At 35.8% G+C, this 6,087-nt stretch overlaps 1 long non-coding RNA gene across 1 annotated transcript; it reads left to right on the top strand.

Annotated features, from left to right (window-relative positions):
• LOC145464204 (uncharacterized) lies at positions 1–3,487 on the top strand. Its single transcript, XR_014041406.1, has 4 exons — positions 1–180; positions 872–951; positions 1,754–1,828; positions 2,827–3,487. It is a non-coding gene; the product is annotated as an uncharacterized LOC145464204 (long non-coding RNA).
• Positions 3,488–6,087: the final 2,600 nt, after the last annotated feature.

Here is a 6,087-nt window from a genome sequence, read left to right as displayed (position 1 = left end):
CCGACACCTCCGTTGGTTGTTGTACGATTGATTTTTGTACACAGAACGGGAAACATTTGCTGCACTAAGCTGGTAAAACCAAACCAGAAACAACACAAGAGGACATGTAGATTTGCAGTGGCCAGAGATTCAATGTTTTGACCAAAACAGGACATATTCAACCCTAAATGGAATTCGAAGGTAAGGTGCACGTGGTTAATTCTGAAGGTTGTCAGATTTTTCGTGAACTGTTCGTGAACTGTTGTCAGGTAGATACACTAAATATTGGAGAAACCATTTATTACGTAATTATTTTGGGTTAATGATCGCTGTTTTTCGTCTGCTCTATTGCAAGCAACATTTCTGAACTTTGCGCTCAATCACGCACAATGGAAGACGTTTAGTTGACTGTGAAGTCCAATTTATTAACGGTAATTATAAGGGCAACTGGTTCATCGATTCTGAGTATGTCTTATCAATTTTGCGGTCTTAATACACAAATAAATATTTTCTTTTTAATCTGTAAACTGAAAAGTCTGAAATTTTTAATTTTCTCAGTTGAATGCGCCGATTGACAGCTTCTTTAAGACGGATTGTCGAGCCATAAATTAATCCATGAACAGGAATGGTGTGCACGTGATAAATGATTCGTTTAGCACTTTGTCGGGCGTCTCAGTTTGTTATTGCCCAGCAAATGTACATACGTTTATTAGCTAATTCAAGGTTCGATCGTTGAAGTAATGATTGTAAGCGCTTTTGTCAGTTTGTAAACATTCTTTAAAGCTACTCCCTTTGTACTCGTTCTCAGTTTTAAACTTTCCCTTCATCTCAGGACTCCAGATTTCTTCGTTAGTTCGCGGTGTGCGAGTTTAAACTCTTTCTCTTTTTGTAGGATTGTTACCCAGAGAGACAAACTGAAGATTCGAGTGGATTGGACTGCATTTCTGCGAGGCTGAAAGTGGCAAGGAAAAAGTGAGCATCAGTTCGCGATCGTATCGTAATACATATTTAGAGAGAGATACAGTTATAGATCAGCATTTAACGACAACTTCTGCAGCGTAAAAGTGACTGGAAGCATCGCCTCTCAAACAGGGAGGTATGCCTGTCCATGGCCATCTCAAGTTACTCAGCAATTTTTATACCGGCCAAAGAAGAAAGAAGCTCTGTAACAGTAAAGCTTCTTGTCCCAAAACACGACACAACTACTCCGTTGAAGGATAAGAGTAATGCATATGACACTTCCTCATATTTTTTTGCGTTTTGGGAATTTGGATCCAAAATACGTTTAGCCGAAAAAGAAGAAAGTAGCGATTCTCAATTCTTAATTGAAAGGGTTGTCTGACCTTGAATGGCTTTAACTTGGCCTTTCTCATTTGATTTTGTTGGTGGTGGTGGTGTTGCTGTTGTTTTTTTGTTTTAATTAAATCTGCTGTTTGTACAAATATACCAATAAAGTAACTCACGTATGGAATATTTCGCAGAAACCACGTATGTACGTATTGCGGATCTATTTTCCTACCCTAATTACGTCAAAAATCCCAGATTTTTCCCCATTTTTTAGACCGCCAAAAGAAAAAAAAAACTTAAAGATCGCATAAAAAAATCCCCCAAAAGTTTCATGATATGCAGTCTGTGATGACAGCCTTTTTTCACTATATCTAGTTAACATCAAAAGGGGAAGTTGCAACTTCATTAACGAATTAAGAACAGCAATAATTAAAAAGAAGCGTCTGCAAGTTTAATGTTCTTGACCCTTGGTTTGTTATTTCTGCAGTTCCAAGGTGAAGTGATCGCTGATCAGCATCCATTGTCGCTTTGCTAGACTGTGACAAAAAAGATGTCTGTTATGGTAAGTTTAATAAAACTTTGAACATGTTTAGTTATTGATTTCAATTTTTTTCCTGGACCGAAGTGTTTTGCGCGAGTACCGTGTCGACGTGAAAACAAGCCTGATTTTCGCAAAATTCAATTTAAACGATGTTAACCGTTTTCTCCGTTAGAAGAATTTGGACAAAGATCTATCGAACAACTGATTTTTGTCGTATCACGTTTACGTGGAAAGAATTACATTCTTCCTGCTGATCTTTGATTACGAATCGCATGACCAGACTATGATTTTTCTCTACGATCTGTTTAACTAAATAAGCTTTCAACAGTTTAGGTTTTAGTGTGAACAGAATATTAGCCAGTCAGTGTTGTCACAAAGGCGAATTTTCAGTCTGGATTTAAATATCAAGCTTCGAGGCAATTGTATGGGGAGAAACTCGTTCATTGCGAGTCTTCTACATTACTACGTACTGACGTTTCCAAAAGGTCGGGACAGTAGAAAAGTCCAAACAAGTTAAAGATATAAAACGACAAGTTTAAATTTTACAAACATGTTTCGGCAGAAAGCTTTGCACATCCCGTGGGAAAACCCGTCCCTTTTTTAGCTTAATCAGCAACTTCGACTCGTCCATTTAATCCTGTCTTTGTAGTCCGCACGCTTTTTCTATTATGAATACGTATTCATTAGCATGTATCACTTATTTAGATTTAATTTGCATGTTCTGTAAAATTTGCACTGACGAAGGCAGACGTTTCTGCCGAAACACGTTTGTAAACTTTAAAATTGTCGTTTTATATCTGAAACTTGTACTGACGTTTGCTTTAAAGATTTATATTTCTGAAAAAACAAATCTTGAAAGTTGTCTGAGATAAGCTGTGCGCTCGCACCGGCATTCATTAGCAGAATATATTCGGCTGATATTTCATGAGTCGTTATATAGTTAAGTTTGTTAAAGCTCTGAGTTTGTTTGATCTGAACCGTTTCAACTGCGCTAATATCTTGATTTTCTTTCTTTGCAGGAGTGAAAGATGATGTCCACGTTATTAAAGACTTGGATCAGTTGAAGACAAAGTATAAGAAGCCGCAAGCTCTTGCTAAGAGTCGAATGTTTTCTATGCAGAATCGTTGTTGTTGTTGGTCGAATAAAAAGCGTGAAAGCTCGTTGGATATTTTTTTATATTGCTGTAAATTTACATGCGCTTTTAAAAGGGGCAAAACTGTGCGTTAAAACGTCGAAGATTTTTTGGCCAGAAAAGTAAATGTGTTCTCTCGCGGATTTTGGTTTGGAGCAAAAAATATTCTAGGTCTTTTGGCGGGAAAAAGATCGGATCCTGTTTATTTGCTGATTTTGGTTTTGAGGGGAAAATATTCTAAGTCTTTTGGCGGGAAAAAGGTCTGAGCTTTTGAGTGGAGTCAGGTAATGAGTCAAAAATAAACTAAGTCTTTTGGCGGGAAAAATTTGTGCAATTTGCGCAGAGATTTTACCCGTTAAAATACGGCATTTATTTTGGCCTCTTACTAGACCCTGTTTAAAAGTGCAGAAAATTTCCCGCGTCGGCAACCCTACATAGTCAAAAAATAGTAAAAGAGATAGCCTACATTCCGACTAGTTTCCAGGCCCCTTTTAAAAGCGCAATATTTTTTTGTTACTCTCTTAATAAAGCAAGACTCATTTATTGACTACATTGTCTTTTGTTTATTTCAACTTTATTATTAAAGTATTTAAACTCTAAGTGATATTACAAGTTGAAGACTTAATTTACAACTAAGTGTACAAAACGTTTTTATAATTACAAAGAATACTTGAAAAATATCAAACACATCATTGCAAGAAATAACTCAGTTTTAACTAAATATAAAACTTACAAAAAGCGATGAAAGTGAAAACAAATTAAGCAGAACAGTTATTAACAAAATACATCAATAGAAGACTCTTGCGGAATAAATCAGTATTTTTTTTGTTTTTACAAGTTTGCAATAAGTAGGTTATCGATCGGACTATAAGCTTGCTCTTGGTATTAAATTCTAGTGGAAAATAGCTAAGATTTGGAATTTTTTGCTATCTTTTTTCTAACCTAACATAATTACAAGACTTGTGAAACAAACTTAAACGTACATTCAGAACCGAGTTGCCAAGAAAAATCAACGTAATTTGATTGTTTTGGTGAGTAATGATAAATTGCTCGAAGAAATTAGCGATCGACGAACGGCTATAAAACCGAAATCACATTAGAACAAAAAGACAATCGTGTAAAGTTTTGAATACATAAAATGCAAATTAAACTGGACACCCGCGTTCAAAACCAATACAAATGTCCGAACAAAATTACGTCAAAAAAATTATGTGAAATTAACTTTTGAGCGTTTTAAACGTACCTATACCAATATGATAATTTTAAAACTGTGTAGAATACCTAATTTGTGTATAATTTGACGTAGAATGTTTTCAGTAAATAGATGGCGAAATTCAAAATATTCCTATACATTGCAGTGATAACAAGAACATTCCTTTTGGTCCTAAATTCGACAAGTAAATTTTCCTAACAGATTGTCGTATATTTCTTTTATTGTCAGAGAAATTGAGAAAACATCAAAACAATCTTCATGTTGAAAATTTTGTCGTCGACCAACCTGCTTGAGATTTTTGTTTTGAGAAATTGGACGTCGATCATTCTTGGCAACTCAAAGACTTAAATATTGGACTGAAAATCTACAGACAGATTGCCATATAGTTCTTTTAGAGTCAATTCTTTGAATTTTACAGGATATCAAAACAATTTCCCTATGGAAAATTTCACCGTCCTTCGCCTGCTTGAGAACGAATTTTTGTTTTGAAAACTTGGACTTCAATCATTCTATGGAACTCAAAGACTTAGAAATTTGAACTCTAAATTTGTGTTAACTAAATCGCTATCGTTACCTATCAATCATTAAAGCCAGGAAACCATACAAGCGCGGTGTTTCAGATTCTTCTTCATGTAAGCTGGCATCTGTTGTCCATGAGAATCTATCTGATCTCCATGGCCATATGAGTCCATGGGAGTCCTCGCCATAGCAGGAAAGTCTGAGGAAAAAATAAAGAAAACCCGGTCAATGTCAACGAATAACAACCTTTAAAAGAAAGCATTTTACTTCGAAAAATTGCAGAAACAAATTTTACAAAATGTGTGAAATTGCATTGGGAGGCACGCCTGCTACATCTACCGATGCTTTTCGTTTAGTTTGGTTTATTCATTTGTTTGTATTTCATTCACATCTTAATCAGCGATATTCTAAAGTTAAGTAGAGATTCTTCCTACTTTTGACTTATCATCAGGCTCTATTTAAAAGCAACGCATGGACTTTTTTCCGCCAAAATACTCAGAGAACTCTTTTATACAATTTTCCCGCCAGAAGACTTAGACCTATTTGAGGATCAAAGCTAAGCGCGTGTCAGCTCAACTTCTAGCAAAAGACGCGAGAAAAATTATACTTTTCCAACCAAGAACGAAGTCTAAAATGTTTCGTTATCACCTCGTGGAGTAAAATGTTAAACATTTTAGCGAAGTCATTATTTAAATATCACAAATATCCACCACAACAAAGCCGCCATGTTGATTCTGTTGATACAATGCAAGCGGTATGCCAATATTAGGGAGCTTAAGAAACCACGACGGCGACGTCGAGGACAACGTCAATTAAAAAATGAGTTTATATTTACCTACGAATCTCGTAGTACCCTAGAGTCATTAAATTTGTTTATCACTGTCAAAGCTATCACGACACTGAATCTAGGACATATCGATTAATTCGAAATAAAAATTTTAAAAATTAGCCGTCGTGGTTCATGTTTTTCAGACATCGCAGAATAGGCCTTTTTCGCTTGGGCGGTTTGTTGTCCCATTACAGACCACGTGATGTTCTCTAGAGAATAGTTCTTTTATCCATCTAAAAATTACTTATTCATATGCCCACGACTATTTGAAAATTTGAAAGGAGGAATTCTCACGAGAATCATCACATGGTCTGAAATGGGGCAACAAATTAAAAAACCGCCCAGTCGAAAAAGGTCCATTTGGCCATTTGACATTGTTGTTTTGCAGAGGACGGCAAAGAAATGTAACAAGAATTATAACGCACGTGTACAGCCATTGTTCTCCTCATTAAACCTTTTGTTTAGCGACGTTGCCGTTGCCGCTGCCATCGTGGTTTTCTCAAGCTCCCTAATATAAATAACAGTGTAACGTTGACAATATCGAGACAATTTTTGGAAAGTCCGTTTCTTTCTAATGTAATTACAA

This window comes from Orbicella franksi, chromosome 12 (genome assembly GCF_964199315.1).
Source record: "Orbicella franksi chromosome 12, jaOrbFran1.1, whole genome shotgun sequence".
NCBI classification, from domain to species: Eukaryota; Metazoa; Cnidaria; class Anthozoa; order Scleractinia; family Merulinidae; genus Orbicella; species Orbicella franksi.
The sequence above is the reverse complement of the archived record's forward strand: the minus strand, read 5'-3'. Positions and strand labels throughout refer to the sequence as shown.